Genomic DNA, 19,388 nt, shown 5'->3' with positions numbered 1-19,388 from the left:
TAAAAACAGGAATTGCTAATACAACACAGGTCTCATTACATCTCTCAGTTTTTCTGTCATATTAGTTGTGGCTTTCATTAGATAGTGATTTTGGGGCTGCACAAATTATCTCTTTTTCATTGTAGGACATTTTTGTGGTGGCAGCTTTCAGTTTTATTCCAAGTTTCTTACTGCAGGGAACCTTGTTTAATTTTTGATGCCTATGAAAATAAGTTAATAAGTAAATTATTACCTTATTATAGCCTTATTTAGTTCCTTCTGTAAAATCAAGTATTATGAAAAAATGTTCTAGGAGTTGGCAGTTTTCATATTTTAATGTTTCCCTGGTATGAACTCCTGCTGGTGCAGAGCTCTGTATGTAAATGACTTCTTTGAAATATGATTTTGTTTCCCGTTTTTTTTAATAAATTGTATCTGCATTTGGATTTGCCCAGTTTAAAAGTACTGTACATCTAAAGTAACTTCTGGTTTACATCTCTAATATAATCTCAGTAGCTGACTTTTGTCACGTATTATATATTAATGTCAACGTAGTTCAATAAGGGAGGGAGAACATTCTAGCGACTAAAGCACTGGCATGGGATTGTAGCGATCTGGGCTCAATTCCTATCTTTGCTACAGATTGTCTATGTGTAGGGTGACCAGATGTCCTGATTTTATAGGGACAGTCCTGATATTTGGGGCTTTTTCTTATATGGGTGCCTATTACCTCCCACCTCCTGTTCCGATTTTTCACACTTGCTATCTGGTCACTCTATCTGTGTGACACTGGATAAGTTGTTCTGTGCCTCAGTTCCCTACCTGAAAAGCGGGAATAATAATACTTCCCGGACTCACAAAGGTGTTGTGAGGATAAATTAATTCGGATGCTGTCGTGACCAGGACAATATTAGTAGCTAGATAGAACAGTCAAATAAAGGAAAGAAACTCCTCTGTCCTTCGATAAAGCACCATTTAATTATAGGCAGAGCTGGTAGCACAACCTATAGCTAAATTTGCCTGACTCTTTCCTATATATATAAATTTATGGTTTGTGAAATGTACTGGTCACTAAACTCTTTTTGTATCTGTACCCACACAACAGTACAGCACAGGCAGTGGCATTATCAGTTTGCACACAATACCCCTTCAATATGCTTCAATCCAGACCTGCAGTGACTACTTTTAAGGGTTATGCAGTCTACATGCTCTAGTTATTCTTATCCTCTCTCAGCTACTGAAAGGGCTGAATAGCACCAACGCATTATTACTGCTGTCACTGAGAAGTAGGGTACACAGTATCTTTTATAATTAGTATAGAGGATGGTGGCATTTTGTAATGAATAAAGGATTTGCAATGAAAAGAAAATGGTACTAAAATTGATAATGATTACTATGAAATGAATTAACTATACCAAGAGGCTGGTGCTGATATTTAAACAGAACACTGGGGCTTGGTATCATCCTTGATTCTGAACTTTCCATCTCTTCCTGCATCCTCTCGTCCCGAGATCACGCCTGACTGCTTCCTTTGTCCTCTCCATTCTTGTGCATCTTTCATGTCATCCCCTTTGTGTGGGACAGCCTCCCAATTAATTTACATCACATTTTCTCCCTGTCCTCCATCTACAACTAGGGAAATGAATTGTTCCAGCTACAGTGACTACTTGCTTGTACATATTATGTTGAACAATACTTCATTCATTCCTTTAGGCTGTAAGTTATTTAGGGCATTTTTGTTTGTTTGTTGGGTACATTTTAACTATTTTAAAGTCCTATATACACCAAAGGCCCAATCCTCAGCTAGTGGAAATTGAACTAGCTCCATTGACTTCAGTAATTCTGTGTCAATTGACACCTGCTAAGTATCGGATCCTTACAGTGCTAGCTGGATAAATAATGTCTCCCATGTCTGCAAATTTGCCTAAAACTATGTCCGTAACTTTGCCCCAAGTATGCCCCTGGCTCAGCTCCATGTCTGATTTTCTGATTGATGACTTCATGGATTCTTCTGATAACTATTTCAACTCCCTTCTGTACATCCTATGAAGCCCTAGCTTTTTGGGCTCTAGAGTGTACAGAATGCTGTTGCCGCTAGCATGGATCCCTGCTCTCATGTGTATTCCCAGTAGATTACATCTAAGGACCTAAATGAAGCAAAGCAAACACAAGTAAAACATACTACAATATTTCTGGAGAACCAGGATTAGAAGTTTGTTAATAACAAGAAGAAAGATAGGAAAATGCAACTCCTCTTAATCATCCGTTCTTTCAAGATACCGCTCAAAATTGCCATTTTTGCTCTTGTCTCTCTCTCTACACCATGGCTTTGTGATCCTAATGAAAGGCAGGGAAGCCAGTGCAGAATCAGTGGTGTTGAACATTCCAGTCCTAGAATGTAGAATGTATTCCCACAGGATATAAGGACCATCACAAATGTCATTGCTTCAAGTGCACATTGCTCTTAGAGTCTACCTGGCCTTCTCTAATGTAAATATATAACAGCATGTGCATTGAAAAAACAACAAACTAAAACATAACACTGCACACACAATTCTCTCACTGAGAAGAGGACGAGAGGGTAAAAACAATCAAATACTCCGGTAATAAAAGCAGCAGAAGAACTTACATAGAATAAAATGTTCAGTAGACATGTTCAAATTTGGCAGCTAAATTCTCAGAATATTCCATCTTTGCTGAGCGTGTTCCTGCCCAAAGTTGCGGGGGCTGACTAGAATTTTTCTTACAACTGCTCCTCGCAGCTTCCAGAGGTACTGTGGTGTCAGCCAGGTAGTCTCTCCTGTGCTTTCCATGTCTCCTCTTCAGATGCCTAGGCAGTGGGGAGGAGGAAGAAGCAATCTGTCTGGAAATGCAGAGGGGCAAGGGGCACGGAGTGGTGCAGAGAGGCTGTGATAGAGAGGGGAATGGTAGGGAAAGAGAGAGACCATGGGGTGAGGAATAGGGAGAGGGCCAATGACAGACAACAGGTTGAGGGGATGGGGGAATAGGAGAAAAGACAGAATGAAAGGGAGACAGACCATAAGGTGGGGGATAGTGCCAGAGAGGCCAGAGACAGCTAATGGGGGATGGAACAGGGGCAGAGACAGGCTTCAGGGAGATACAGTGCTAGGCAGCAGAGTCAGAATGGGACAGACAAAGAAGCATCCGTAACCCTAGAGAACAGTTCCTGGAACTTGGAGTAGAAGCCAGGATTCCTGATTCTCAGAATTCCTCTGCTGTCAAAAACAAACAAACAGTATGTGATCATGTAATTAAAGCCTGTATCAAAATACAACTTTAATTCTGCCTTTTCTTAACTTTAGCTATTGACTTGAAAACCTTAAGTATCTTTTAATGTTGGCATAAGTTATTGTTTTTTTTAATGCAATAATACATAACAATGGAGGAATGCAATGGAAATAGTTGTTTGCACTCCTATTGTTTTAAAATAAACAGATTTTTTTTTAATTTGAAAATATCTTCAGCTCTACCTATTTCAGATATGCCTAATCTGCATCTTTAGGCACCTAAATATGTTCAAAAGTCTGGCCCCTTGTCTTTGCTTTGACCCAAATTAAAGTGGCAACTTGATTTATTAAAAGATGTGTGTTTCAACATAGCTTTGAAGACAGGATTAAAAGGGAGATTGATGTTATTTTTGCTTTGGCCTTTCTTAAAGAAGCACTATATTAGATTTAGGGGCAAGTTTTTGAATGCCAAACACAAATCCCTTGCCTGGATAGTGTGACCAAGTCTTTGGTACAGTGAGCCTAATATCATGGCCAAACAGGTGCCTAAATTATATCATCATCTTAACTATATTTTAGGTAGGGGTTAAACTATATTGAGTTCCCGTCACAATTTGTAATCTTCTAGATTTTTATTGTCAAAAGTGGATTATTTTTCTTTTGTTCTCTTTTTAGTTAGTCTGTTTCTTCTGGATTTGTTTAGAATAGTAAATTGTACTTGGCTCCTTTTTGCCCTACTTAGGCATAGTTGGTAATGTTTCTTTGTTTTTAATGTTAGACATAGATTTTTCTTTCCTCTTCTTATTACTTATCATTCATATTTAATGCTGCACACAGAATTATCTTTTAGACTCTTTTTACCTTTTGATTTCTTATATTTAATGACACACACAATTGTTTGATATCCTTTTTCCCCTAGAAACCTGTCACTGTTCTGTATTTAGCTGCTTTGAACTAGCTTTCATCTTTTAGCATTTAAATGATCTAAGTCTTCTTGTGTCTTTCTGCATTGTTCCTCATTATTTACTCTCTGACTATAATGCCATTCGTTTCAAACTAATGTTACTTTTTTCTTTTTCCTGCTCTTTGTTTTTAATTTTCCAAGTCAGATTTACGCTTATTACATGACTCCCACACCTTAGGTATTGTCATTAACCTCAGAAGTGAAATTTTATCAAAAAGGCTTTCAGCAGCTTGTCTGAAGCCTCATACTTACAGTAGTTCTTTGTCTGACTGAGAGCAAGGAGTGTTATTGAATGACAGGAGGCTTTTCTTCTCCCTTGAAGTAAAGTGCCCAACCCTTGTGAGCCATCTATTTGAATGTAGGTCTCCAACATGGTAGCATATAATAAGACTACTTGACTAATGGATTAATTTTAAACCCAGCACTGGAAAAATGCATATATTTACATGTATCACTTGGCATATACTCTACGTAATTTGAAATCATTTTCCTAACAGCCTTCAATAGCATGTTTGAAGCCATTGCAGTCTAATTTGCATATGATTTCTTTTCCAAAAATACAGTGATTGATGTTAAAATGTCAACATTGCCAGAAGGTACCACACGTTGCTACCTGAGATATAACAGTTGTCTTCTGAACCAAGGCCTTAATCCAAAATCCACTGAAGTTAATGGGATCAGGACATCAGTATAGATCTCTGCTCAATGTGCAGTTGCAGTAAAAAAAAGCAAACATGATGTTAGGATGCATAAGGAACAGGTTGAAGAGACATATGGAAATAATATAATGTTATATAAATTAATGGTAATTCCTCATCTGGAATATTGTGTGCAGGACTGGTTACCCTGTCTCAAAAAGGTTATTGCGGATAGTGTTCAGAGATGGGCGATGAAAATGATTAGGAGCATGGAAAACCTCTCATATGAAGACAGATTGAAAAGTTTAGAGTTCTTAGAAAGGAGACAAATAAGAGGGACACAATAAAAGTATATAAATTAATGAATGGCATAGAAGGAGTGATTCAAGACCAGGAGCCTCTTATTATTCCTGTCTCACAACTCAAGAATAGGCAACTTTCAATGAAATTAAAAGGTATAGCATTCAAATTAAACCATGGAACTCACTGCCACAGGATGTGAATTAGGCCAATACTAAGAACATTCTTTGGAAGGGATATAAAACCTTATATACTTCAGGGCTTAAAGCAATCTCTAACTATTAGAGATTAGGATGAGACTTTCATGGAGGCAGATTATACCACATCTCTTTACTATGCGGTCCTTACACCTTCCTTTGAAGCATCTGGTGCTGGCCTCTGTTGGAGACAGAATACTATACAATACAATACTATACACTATGCTATATATTATAATAATTCATATCAATAAGGCCCTAAGTGCATTATATCCAGTAATTACTACAAAGTGGTATTGATGGTATTAACTTTTTAATGGGGCCTTCTCTGGAGACTGTATTTTTCACCTCCTTTCTCAGAATATTTAATGACACTTGAGTTCAAAATAACGCTATATTCAGCAAGCACTTTCTTCCCACTTACTTCAGTGGAGTTTGGATAAGGCCGATTGTTTTATAAGTATCACTCAGCACTTCAGCAACTGGACAAAATACAAAATTGCCTAAACATAGGTTCAAAAGACCCACATGACCAGTATGTAAATTAGTCCAAAATTCAGGTTGACCAATAGGATATATTACATACTGGGCTTTGAAGCTCACCAAACAAGAGAAATGCACGGTGCAGAGTCCTTTACTAAGAAAAAAACTACTTTCTGTCCTGGAGAGTTCAATACCAAGAATTCTCTCAAATTAACAAGTTCTCAACAAATTGGAGTATTATTAATCATAAGCAGCATCTTAAAATGCACCCGGAAGTGAAAATGTAACCAATGCAGAGCTCACACTAAGTGTTAAATACTCATAATGGCTGGAGCACACTCAAGAGAGGAATTACTCCATTTAGCACTAGATTAAATTGCCAGGTATTTGTCTAATATAGCCTCCAGTATACCACACTGAAATAATCTGTTTCATTCAGAAGGGTGTATGTCACTGTTTTGAGCATCACTTCAGAGAGGAATGCTTAAACCCAGCCATTGCAAATGGAGAAACACATGTGTGTCATTATGGAGTTGCAATACATTTAATATAACTGTCCAAATGAGAGGTATCGGTAGGAGTCAGTCAAATACCTTCAACACACCAACCTAGACCCTGCTCCCTGCTTTTCAGCACTGCTTCCATTTTACGGAAGGTAAACATGAGCCATTTTTCTGGTATCCTTGTCCCTTTTTTGTCAGTTCATTGGAAAGCAGAGAGTGGGTTCAATCAAAAAGCGTTGACCTCAATGTGACTATTACTGACATTGCAGACCAAAAGTTCACTATTTTCCTCAAACAGCCTTCCACTCAAAAGAAGGCTATGTCTGTGCTTCACACATGTCTGAAACCAAACTGGTAATACATTATGTCATCTGTGAAATTAAGATGGGTCTAAAGCTGCTTAACCACCACCTCCTTGATGGGCTTCCTTAATAAAGGGAAGTTAGTGTTTGGACAACAATTGACAAGCCTATTAGTGTCAGGACGTGCCTTCTTGATCAGGGGCCTCCCCACACTTGATTAAGGGTGGATGCACTCTGCCCCCCTGAAGAGAGGGTCTAAAACCTTCATCGACCATCTGGTATAATCACTTGATAAACCCAATCATAGGCAGGACTGGATTAAGGCAATATGTGGTCCTAGGCACACCGACGCTTGTCCCCTCCACATGGCTCTGCCCCATGTGGCCTAGTTCCCATGCTGGAGCCCCACAACTACTTGGAGTGGTGGTGTCAGGGGACCCCAGAGAAGCTGGGCAGCAGCACAAGTCGCTCTTCTTCCTCCTTCTTCTCCCAAGCAAGGATGGCAACATGAATGACATCTCCCGCCTGGAGATGCAGGTTTATAAGCAGGAGAGGCCCTACTTTTCTTCCCAGCTGCCAGGTTGCATCTATTTAGGTGGCTGGGCTGGACCCACAGCACTTTTGTCCTGCCACACTCAGAATCCTCTGCTGGGTGGTGTTGGCAGGACCCCGCAAAGCAAAGAGTCTTGGTGTTAATACCCTATGGAGATGAGTACAGCAGGTCACACTCTCCCAGTTATTTTCAGGCTGTATGCAGACACCAATAAGTGTCACTACATCAGCTCTGTTCAGATCATATTTTCAAGCTTTTCTCCATCATCGAGAGCTAGAATCTTAATTATTATTATTATTATTTAATGTAAGATTAGATTCTGACATAACCAAGAAGCTGGTGACTATAAAAATGGCCTATAATAATGCCTTATGCTTTAATCTGGCCCTGGCCACGTGGCTGTGAGATCCTGAGTTAACTCACAAAATTTGGACATTGACTTTACCTCATGAAATATAATACACTATTCCAATGATAGATCTGACCAAACATTGTTAGGTTTGAAGGTAAACAATTAATTTGTCCATCACCATACTTACATTTCATCCCAGGACTCACTAGAGCAGTGGTTCTCAAACCTTTTTGATCATGCCCTTCTTTGTGCCCCACCATGCAGGTACATATACTGATAAAAAAAATCAACATGCAACTCTCACTAAATATTAAAAACAGTAAGGCATTGATTCAAACAGAGCTAACGATCCATTGTAATAAGAGCAAAAGCAGAACTGTGATTGTGGTCGATGCTTACAATTAAATGTGCATACCACGTCGTAGCAAATGAATTAACATACAGATGGCAACAACTTTGTATAAGGCTTAACAGAAATCCATCAAAATGCACAGCACCATCTGAGGATCTGATATGTCTGGTGGAATCAGCTTTGCTAGTTATTCATTGCTCTGGGTAAAGTGTGAGCAGAAAGTTTTGTTTCCCTAAAGCTTCTCATGTTTCCCCCCCACCCCTCCGAATACATTCCACACACCCACAAGTCCCCTCCCCCATTTGAGAACCTCTGCACTAGAGCAATACTTGAAATGATTTAATCTTCAGAGTAAGCCTTCTCTTACAAGTCAGGCTGTATGCACCGTCCTGCCCCCCAAAAATAAAAAAAAGCAAAAAGCAAAAAAGCAAACTCTTCCCCTACCTCTTCTATGCTCATGCTGCAATAAATATCAGACTGCACAAGGCCAAGTAAAATCTATGGTAACACCATCCAACCAGATATCAGTAATATAAGCAAGGTCACTTCTCAACCACTATTAAATTTCTCGCTCTCTTTCTCTCTCCCCTCCCCCCACAGGCAGTAAGTATGTGAATTTTTAATTTGTATACATTGAAGATAAAGAAGAATGGTTGAAAAAATATGCAAACACTTGAAATTAAAATACATGATTGTTAATTACCAATTTATATAACCATTTAAATTTCCATTTATTAAAGTTTACTAAAACCAATGTGCAATACAGAACTTAACAAAAAGGTTCTTTCACAGATAGAGATTGAGGTGAAATGTTTAATAATTCAGTAAACCTGAAATGAATGGGTTCACATCCCACATTGTAGCAAACCTTCATTAATTTGTTTCTGCTTGTATTTAGCTCAAAGTAGTTGGAGTTCTTGTAACATAATGTCACAGTGACAGTAGAGGGACAGTGCAAGACGAAATGGAAATTACATGATTATTTTTAGGAACTTTCATCATTCCCACTGGAATTGAAGCACATTATAATTATGCTCAAATGCACATAACAACGTAATTCATTTTTCAGAGAATTAATAACCCTGAATTATCAATAAGCTTCATAGTAACAATTTGGCAATTCATTGCAATTCTTTTAATCAAAAATGGTTGCAACAACCTTCAGCTGATATACAATTTCATTGATGCTTCATGCCCACTATACCAGTCATACTGTGTTACATACAGTAACTTAACACCAACATGACTGTTCAAACTAGATGCAGCTCACATCTGAAATACTGACTGGGAGATATAATTTGGGGTGACAGGGATGGAAAGGAGGATTTTCATTCAGCGTGGCTCTCAATTCCTTCACATCTTTAGCTATGAGCCAAATCTTTAAGAAGAGGCCATACTCACTTACTCAGTCCCATTAGTTAGAAAGTTTAAAGGAATGCGCCGCATTAATAAACTTTATTTGAAAACAATGGAATAATTATATTTTGCATTTCTGAGTCTTGCTAAAAACTGACATTATTTAGTGATGCTGGCAGGTGGAACCAGGCATCAGAGTCTGGAAAATATCATCATCCTGCAGGATTTCCTACAGCACCGGATGTTTGAGGCGCTCAGGTACTATAAAGTACCTTGATCAATAGATGTTGATCCTGAATTGTAATTCCCTATATCAGCAACTTGTGTTGCCATTTAAGACTGTTTCTAATTCCACACAATCATGTAACAGTTCTGGGCCAAATAATGTTGGTATTAATATAATTATTTTATTTAGATTAAATTGTTTTCCTTGAGTGACTGGATAGTCTGATGGTGGTATCATTCCAGAAAAAGCTTTCATGTTGTTTATCGTATTGTTGTTTTTTTTCTTTAAAACTTTCTTACTTTTCCTTTAATGTCTTACCTTAGTAATTTACAATGTTATAACTCAAGTTGTTCTTGGATCCTTCCCATGCTGCTTGATCACGTTTTTACACACAGAAACATCTTTTGTTATAAATAATTATGCAATTAAAACCATTTATAAAAAAATCTTCCCCCTGGAAAAAATTTAGTGTTTAAATGTTACCATGGATTTTTTCCTTTTTCTGGATTTTTAAACAAGTTTTATGGCAAGCTGGAAATTGGTTTACATCGGGCTTCCATACTGTCAGTGTCACAATCTATATCAAGTTCAGAAAGATGGATGTCACCAGCGGGAGGTTTGGGAATACTACTTTTGGATAATTTTATTTCTAAATATTTTACAGTTTATTTTTGTTGAGAAGGAAGCAAGAGGCTCAATGAGATAAATGGTTGTTAATAAGTGCTTGGGAGTAAATAGAAACAGAATTAATAAACCATGTAAATAAAACATCATTGAAATGTAATGTACATAAAATAAGTAGCAGGGCCAGACTACATAAACTGAAGGTTATTATATTCCATCAGAATATAAGATTTAGAACCATTAATGACCAACTTGGAGAGTGTCTAGAGAAGACATGAGTCAACTATAGCCTCAGTCTTTACATGCCAAATCACTCAAACTCAGTACTGGTAAGATCAGAGAAATATTTCAATAAATACTTTAAGTACCTTGAGGAAAATTATAAGTATCAGGCAGCAGAAGTTCATAAGCAAATGGTCGTATCAAATTAACTTGCTATAAAGGAAATCCAACAATTTGCTACAGAAGATAAGGGTAATGCAGTGGACATAATAAGTTTTGGTGTAACTCCATTAACTTCAGTAGGTTTGCAACCCCTTAAATCAAGAATGAATTTGTCCAGCTATATCTTTGCCTGTCCTGTGCTGATTGGCTGTTTGCTCCAATCTCTCCCTCCCTCCCAATCTCTTCACTTCACAGCTTGTGGGTACCAACCCAGGTGGTTAGCCTGTGCCATTGCTTGTCACTGACCATGCTATCACAGCTACACTACTTTTTTAGTGCACTGGCCTGATGAGACCTAGCTTGAGTATGTCTCCTCTATCTGGGAATCACATCCCCAGCTCTGAGGGTAGACATACCCTGAGACTGTAAGGGAAGGGACTATCTGCTACTGCCTAGCACAATGGGGCCCCATTCTTGGTTGGTTCTTAGGCACTACGGTAATAAACACAATCATAATTAGTATGTTTACAATTCAGAGAGTCATTCATCAGAGCTTCACTGGGATCTCTGTAAAAAAAGATCCAACTATGTGGTTTATATAATAATGTGTGGGATGAAAGCTCGAAGGACCAAAAATAAAGAATAAGGATTAATGGTAATATGCCTGATTATGGAATGTTGTCATCAGGCATTACACAAATGTCAGTGTTGGATCCAATGTTATTTAATATCTTCATGAATAACCTAGAGCAGGGGTGGGCAAACTTTTTGGCCTGAGGGCCAAGTCTGGGAATAGAAATTGTATAGCGGGCCATGAATGCTCACAAAATTGGGGTTGGGATGTGGGAGGGGGTGAGGGCTCTGGTTGGGGGTGCGGGCTCTGGGGTGGGGCCAGAAATGAGGAGTTCAGGGTGCGGGAGGAGGCTTTGGGCTCGGGTGGGGAAGTGGGGTGCGGGGGGGGGGGAGTGAGAGGCTCACAGTCTGAACAATAGTTAAAAGGCAAAAAAGGAATGACTCCTGAGGAAAAATTAGAGGAGTTTTGGCTAAGTGTGGGAAAACTAAAGTGGTTATGACAGGGGTGGCCAACTCCGGGGCTGGAGCTACAAGCACCAGCTTTCCAGTGTGCTGAGGTGTGCTCACTGCTCAACCCCTGGCTCTGCCACAGGCCCTGCCTCCACTCCACCCATTCTCTCCTCTGAGCCTGCCGTGCTCTCGCTCATCCCTCTCCCCTGCCCCGAGCCTTCTGCATGCCATGAAACAGCTGATCGGGAGGTGCAGGGAAGGGAGGGGGTGGCGCTGATCAGCGGGGCTGCCGTGGGCGGGAGGTACTGGGGGAGCTGATGTGGGGGCTGCTGATGTATTACTGTGGCTCTTTTGCAATGTACATTGGTAAATTCTGGCTCCTTCTCAGGCTCAGGTTGGCCAGCCCTGGATTATGATGACAGTATAAATATTTAAAGAATGTAAGCACCAAGGAGAGTTAGGAGCAACTTAACATAATAAAAAGGGATATAAAATAGGAGAAAGTGAATGAAATTTAGAAAGAGAAAATATGGTTATGAGGAAATACTCCTGGCAGATATCTATTAAGAAATAGAATAAATATCTAAGGGAAAGTGGGAGAAGCTGCAAAGCTTGTCACATTTAAAGCTAGACTGGAAAAAATAAAGGGGACTATCCTGCACTGGCAGAAAGATAGACTATATGATGTACTAAGTCTTTTCCAACTTTAGATTTTATGACTGTATGATCCTTTATAGCCTGAGAGACTGGGTTAAATATCTACCTCCTGAGACTACTTGAAAGATTAAAGGGGGAGTATTGGAAATTCCTCAAAGAGTCTCTGAAAAAGACATCTGGAGGTTTTCTCATAAGTGAACAAATCCTTTGTCAGAGGCTGTTGGTAAGATTTCTTACAGATAAAGGTTAGACAGGGACTAATCAGCATTGTGACAAAAATATTTGCCAAGAGTTTTTCTTGTACATACCATAGTGTTATTCCTCTTCTAATATTTATATATTTCATTTCCTGTTTTTGTAATGACATGCTGATTAAAAATTAGAAAGATATAAAATTAACATGGCACACATCGACTAGATTAAAAGCTGGCTAACTGATAGGTCTCAAAATATATTTGTAAATGGGGAATCAACCTTGAATGGGCTGTGTTTCTTAGTGGAGTCACACAAGGATCAGTTCTTGGCCCTTTTCTATTTAACATTTTTATCAATGACTTGGAAGAAAACAAACTCATGACTGATAAAGTTTTCAGATGACACAAACATTGGGGGAATGGTAAATAATGAAGAGGACAGGTCACTAATACGGAGTGATCTGGCTCACCTGGTAAGCTGGGCTCAAGCATATAATATGCATTTTAATATGGCTAAATGTAAATGTATAAATCTAGGAACAAAGAAGGTAGGCCATATTTCCACAATGGGGAACTATTCAGGAAAGCAGTGACTATGAAAAAAGATTTGGGGATTGTGGTGGATAATCAGCTTAGCATGACCCCCCCGTGAAACACTGTGGCCAAAAGGGCTAATGTAATCCTAGGATACATAAACAGGGGAATCTTGAGTAGGAGTAGAGACATTATTTTACCTATTTGGTAGTGATGCAACCACTCCTGGAATACTGTTTCCAGTTGTGGTGCTGACAATTCAAGAAGAATATTCATAAATTGGAAAGGGTTCAGAGAAGAGCCATAAGAATGATTAAAGGATTAGAAATCATACCTTATAGTGATACACTCAGGAAGCTAAAACTACTAAGCTTAAGAAAAGAGAAGTTAAGGAGTGACTTTGTTACAGTCTATGAGTATCTACATTGGGGGGGAGGGAAATATTTAGTAATGGGCTCTTCAGTCTAGCAGAGTGTTGGTAAATTGTATAGTCAATTGTCTGACCAAGCTTTGGTTTGCTATGAAATATACTCAAGAGACCAAATAACCAATGCCAGTCAGGTTTCTTTCTATGAGCCATAATAATATTGTACAGAAAAAAATATTCTACATGATACCACTCTCCAGGAAGCTCTCTCATGCAGCATTTTTACATTCGCCTTATGCAGGTATGCTTCCTAAAGATACATCCCTAAAGCCATCTTTTATACCATATTTGTTTATAAGTAAAAGGTACATCATCTGAAACTACATTTAACCAATCAGCTTTCTACCTTTTTTTTGGATACCCTGGTGTACCCCTACACATTTGTTGTGAACACATGTATTCCAAATACCAAAGGGCATGAAGACACCACCTAAGGTAGAACAAGCATATATCTTGTCCTCTTCCTTTGGTATATTCTGGTCCTGGCCTGTGAGAATAACTCCCAACCTGTTGCTATGGTAAAGGACTCATATGCCCTGATTCTGACACCTCTCCTATCTACTTAAGCCCAAGCTTACTTCAACTAATGCAAGTTGTTATGGGATACTTAGCATAAGTGAGCAGGATTATAGTACAAGTATATACTAATTTAGGCTATATAACCGCTATAATATTTATGCTTAATGCTATATATATATATATATTGGTCAACAAGAGAAAGGTATAACATGATCCAATGGCTGGAAGTTGAAGGTAGACAAATTCAGACTGAAAAGAAGGCATAAGTTTTTAACAATGAGAGTAATTAACCATTGGAACAATTTACCAAAGTTCATGGCAGATTCTCCATCACTGACGTTTTTTAAATCGAGACTGGATTTTTTTTCTAAATGATATGCACTAGGAATTATTTTGGGGAAGTTGTATGGCTTCTGTTACAAAGGAGATCAGACTAGATGATCACAATGGTCTCTTCTGACCTTGGAATCTATGACTCTAGTCTCTCTTTGTAGTATAGACATCTCTTGTATGTTATGTTAGACTTAAAAATAAAGGTCAACATTTGAAAACTTGTTTGCTTGAAGTCAGGCTCTTAAATCTTTATTTAGGCATCTAAATCCAAGTGGCCTGGTTTTGGGAAATACGATACAGGGGCAAATCCTAATGGGAGGCGTAGGTGGCCAACATTTTTGAGAATCAGGACACTTTTATTTAGGAGTCCAAATATAGATATTGGAACTTTATTTTACGCATCCAAATTTGAAAATTTTGATCAAACTTCTTTTTAAAGTTTTCGTCCTGTTATGTTTTGTAACTTATAACTACAAGGAAGAATGATTGAGGAGAGGGGAAAGCAGAGTAATGTGACCATCTTCAAAACGTGCTACTATTGCATCATAGAGAGAACTCTTAATTCCCAAGTACTGTGTGATAAAGGTGCCCTGGTTTGTTGTGTGGTCTGCAAATCCAAGCCATGCTCCTGAGAATTAGGGTAAGTGCCTGGCCAGTATTTGACTGGCATGGCCATTTTTCATGGATTTGCCAGTTTCCTGAAAAATAATTTAATCTACTGGGGGTTTTTTTTATGTGGGTCTAAAAATTTGCATTATTATCACAATACATTGGGATATCTAATGTTAAAAGTTTCTGTGTCCAGCTAAAGATGTTATGATGTTGCCGTTAAAAATAAGAAATTGCTGGAAATGGCAAAAACAAATGCAAATACAAATTCAAGAAATAGACTCAATGGATTTTCTTTATGTATAAAGTTCCAAAACATTCACATTCAAGTATATAGTTAAAATATAAAATCAATGCAGTTTGGGGAAAAAATAATATCAGTAAGATGGACACAAAACAAAGCAGCTTGGAAAAACATGACCAAGGTAAGAAAATGATGTTATCAATCTTATCGAGATGTGCTATCTCTCTAGATACTATAAGTGGCTGTTGAAGGGGGAAGTGTATTGCAGAGTTGCCTTGTGGTTGGGGGTTGGGTGCCAGGTTTTTTGCATTTCAAAGAGTGGAGAATCCCACTTGCCTCCCACAAGGCCCAAACCTCTTGGCTCCCTTCTACAGCCTTAGGGGAGGCAGGAATTAACCCCATAAATAAATGCAGTACTTGTAAGTCATTGGCATGATATATCTGGGCATGAACAGTCTCTCATTAAGTACAAGAGACCATTTGGGGGCCCCTACATGGATACCCTCCTTCCAAACAGATCTTGCAATGTACCATGTCCCTAGTGCTCAAATATAAAGAGTACTATCTTACCAGATCAGGAGTCCAAACTACCCCTGGATACTCTTAATTACCCCTTGCAGTAGGTGCTGATATCTGGGTACAGTGTGAGCTATTTAGGTCCATGCCAATGCAAGAAAAGCCCTCTTTTAGCTGGACCCAGCAGAGAAGCAGGAACAGTAGCACAGCAGACTTTGCTCTCACTCATGAGAACAGGGAGAAGGCTTGGAGGTGGGTGGGAGGACTCCTTATTTCCAGCCTGCAGCAGTGGAAGCAGGCCTTTTATAGCAGAAGGGAAAAGGGACGGAGTTTCAAACTTATCAGTGCAGGGCCTTAGTAGACTGATGAGAACAGGAGCGGGGGGGAGGGAGCTGGCCATAGCAGGCGTGTTAGAACAGATGGGGGTGGGAGTTCCAAACCCAGCTCTGGGGGAATGGAATGGGACTCGAGGAGCCATGAGAGACCAGGAGGGTGGGATCTTTGCCACATGGGCAATGGGTTGGACCCAGGACTGGGGCTGGCAGATCCCAGGGTGATCTGTCTGTCTACCAAATGGATTCCCCTCTACTGGGAAGTAGCATGGATTCTGGGGAAGCAAACACTTCCAGTGGTGAACCAGCTATGTTTGGGGGTGGGGGAGCCAACAGAGAATTGATTTAAGTAGTTAGGGCACTTGCTTCTGAAATTGTTTCTGCAGCACTACAAGGCTTACAAGGCATAGTGGGTCATCCAGAGCCAGGGCATTTGAGTGAACGGATTGCAGGACAGGACAGCAACATGGCTAGCAGGAGTGAGTGTGACCAGTACCAGATGGAGGTTGCTATTGCAGGGGCAGGGTGTGAAGGTGAGTCCATTTTGTCCAATGCTGCAGTGGGTATCTGTAGGAGGCGGGACCTTGGTGCGATTCAGGGAACTTGCCCACTTTTCCTCTCCGTGGCCTTAAGAGGGGAAGGGAAGGGTAGTCACTTACCCCTCCTCCCCTGGGGGGGCAGGAGACTCCAAACTTTGCAGGCGTAGTGGAACTAGCAAATAAGCTACATGGGGATCTGGTATCCTAGGCGCTATGTCTGGGATACACACACCTTCTACAGAAGCTAATGGCATTACACAGCTGTTGCAGGCTAACTGTCAGTTGTTGCAGCAGCTGGGAGCTTCCATGGGTGTGGGTCCGGAAGTGGTAATAATGGTAACCCAGCATGGGCTTGAGTTTGGGACACAGGCTGTGATAGGGAATGTGAATTTGTAGAATAAAATTGATGCCCCTGGGAGAGCTGAAGGGGTGGGGTGGGGCAACAGCGCACCGAGGGTGCCCCAATGGTCAGTGACTAGTATGGTTATGCTGGGGTGACTGAGTTGTTGGGAGAGTAAGCTGGGCAGAGCAAGCAGGGCAATGAAATGCCCAAGTGTTCAAGGGTGCCTAGAACATGGGAAAATTTGGAAGCTGATGTTCTGGACTATGCAAGCAGCGGTCCTCCACCTGGATACAAAAAGGGATAGTGCAGGATATACTGCTGGAATTTTTTCCCCATTTTGGTTGCAGTGGTCATTTTGGAAATGAAATTTGCTAATAAAAGAGTGCTTGCAATGGGTACTGACCCAGGGATCCCAGATAAGCCCCAAACAATGTAACCCTTCTGCTAGTTGGAGTGGGTAGAAACAAGGTCCAGGTTCAATATCTAGGGGGTTCCTTTTCAACAATACAATGCTGAACCAGCTTGATCCTCCACCCAGTAACCTGGCAGAATGACACACCATCCCTTGGGCATCTCTGAGAGGCAATGCTTCTCATCTCACAAGCACAGAATCTGGGTGTAGAAATAAACTTTTAATAAAAAGGGGAAAGTAGCCCAGCATTAAGTTGAGAAAACATCACAAGCAGGATTCATAAGCATGAACCCATGAACAAGAAACCCACCCCAGAATTAGTTGGGCTGTGTCTTTTTGCCTCAGGTTCTTAAGTCCAGCAACCAAAAGTTCATTTAATGAGCCCCTCCCTTCACAGCACCCCACTCACATTTGTTGACCTTGATCAGTGCAGATCCAGAGACTGCAGAGTTCACCTCCCACCCTAGCTGGGGGTGAGGGAGAAAGGCACCTTCCTAGCTCAGCTGTCTGCATGCTTCTCTCTGCCAGCCACCCTGCTCCTCTGGGTCACTTTGCTCCAGGATGTGTTGAGGTCCCACCACTTAACACAGCTTTCAGTGATTTCAGCTGTTAGTGGGGGAGTCTCACTGCTAATGCACACTAGGCAGCCTCTTTCATCAGAGACTCTGTCCCAGAGCAGGTCTAATGCTTAAACCTGATTATTGGTGGTTTCTGCTTTGTGGTGTGTATCAAGGCTCTCAATCAGCTCTGTTATTCCACAGTGGAGAGAGGAAGGGTCAGATGGAAGCTTTAGGCCAGCTCACACTACCAGGTACAAAGACCTGTCCCCACCCATGTGCCCTGCCTAGCAAGTGCCATTTAGTCGAGGGCAAGTCCCACAATCAGGGTATGCCAAGCACAGTTCTGCTGCCCTTGAGTCACACAACAAGGATAACAACTCTTTATTACCCTGCCCCAATAACAAAGTGACTTGTGATCCAACACCAGCCAAAAGTGATCATTTGGTCAAAGCAGGCCCATCATGCTGAGCACCTAGGCAGGGTGAATGTACCCATGCATATAAGGTTGGTTCCTGAAGTCCTCTTCCCTGGCTCATCACTAGATGTCAGGGGAGAGCTCATTCAGACTCTGCGTAAAGTTATACTTTTAAGATGATGATGGATGAGATTGGGGCTTCCAGCACATGAATTTGGTTCCCACTCATTCAGGATTGCAGCAGCAACAGCAGTGGCCCAGCTGGGTCTGAGGACTAGTGCAATTCAGGCAATTGGGCACTGGTATTCTGAGGCATACAGACCATGTGTGAGACCCCATGTGGGGATTCAATTTTAATTTTACTTTGTGTTTGCATTCCACCAGATGCTGGCAGATAGTGGGGTGGATCTGTGGGCACTTTATTGTTTACTGGGTACATAGGCAGGCTTCCAGGTTGTCTGGAGGTTTACAGCTGGGCCTCAGTGGTGAAACAGTCCTGAGCTGGCATGGGAGAAGGGGCATGCTATGAGACCAGCTGAGGCCCCTTCTGTACACAATAGTGGGCTGTGAGCAGGCACCAGATATGCTTGTGGACTTAATGATTAGACCTAAGAGGGACTTGGGACAGATCCTGGAAAATTTTCCCAGGAGAAAACATTATTTGGCCAGACATGTGGCAATGCAGGGTGTGGCAGGGAGCTATGAAGCTCCCCTTGGGTAACAAGGCTAGGAGGTATGTGAACAGGGAGGTGGCCAAATTCATAGGTGGAAGAGTGGGGTTGATAATTACTCATCAGGACATAAAATACTGGGCACCAGTGTTATTCAGGGAGAACGGGGTCCACCTGTCAGTCTTGGGAGCTGACACAATTTTGGCCAACATCAAAGAGCGAATTAGTAGATGTCTATGAACCTTGCTAGGTATCGGGTGTGGGGGAGGAAGCCAAGCTAATTGATGGCATCTCCTTGTGGCAGATATTCAGTGCAGGTACTCCATAGGGAAGGGATACGGTGTCAGATAAAATGGATTGGTAAAAGATTTAAAGGAGGTGTTTGTTAAAGGAGCAGAAACAGGGTGGGTTTGGGGCTCCTATAACTGGTGTGGCAGGAATCCAAACCCCCCACCTCCTTCATAGCTTTTCTAAACCTTCATTTGAGGGGAGGGGTCCTAGCTGCATACAGTGCACAAAGTAAAAGAGGACATAAGGAGGCATATATGGACCAGTAGCCTGAGTACTGGGAGGGAGAGGTGCACACTGTACCCTGTATA

This window comes from Terrapene carolina, unplaced genomic scaffold (genome assembly GCF_002925995.2).
Source record: "Terrapene carolina triunguis isolate 2854851 unplaced genomic scaffold, T_m_triunguis-2.0 Scaffold66, whole genome shotgun sequence".
Classification (NCBI taxonomy): domain Eukaryota; kingdom Metazoa; phylum Chordata; order Testudines; family Emydidae; genus Terrapene; species Terrapene triunguis.
Note: the sequence above shows the minus strand (reverse complement) of the source record.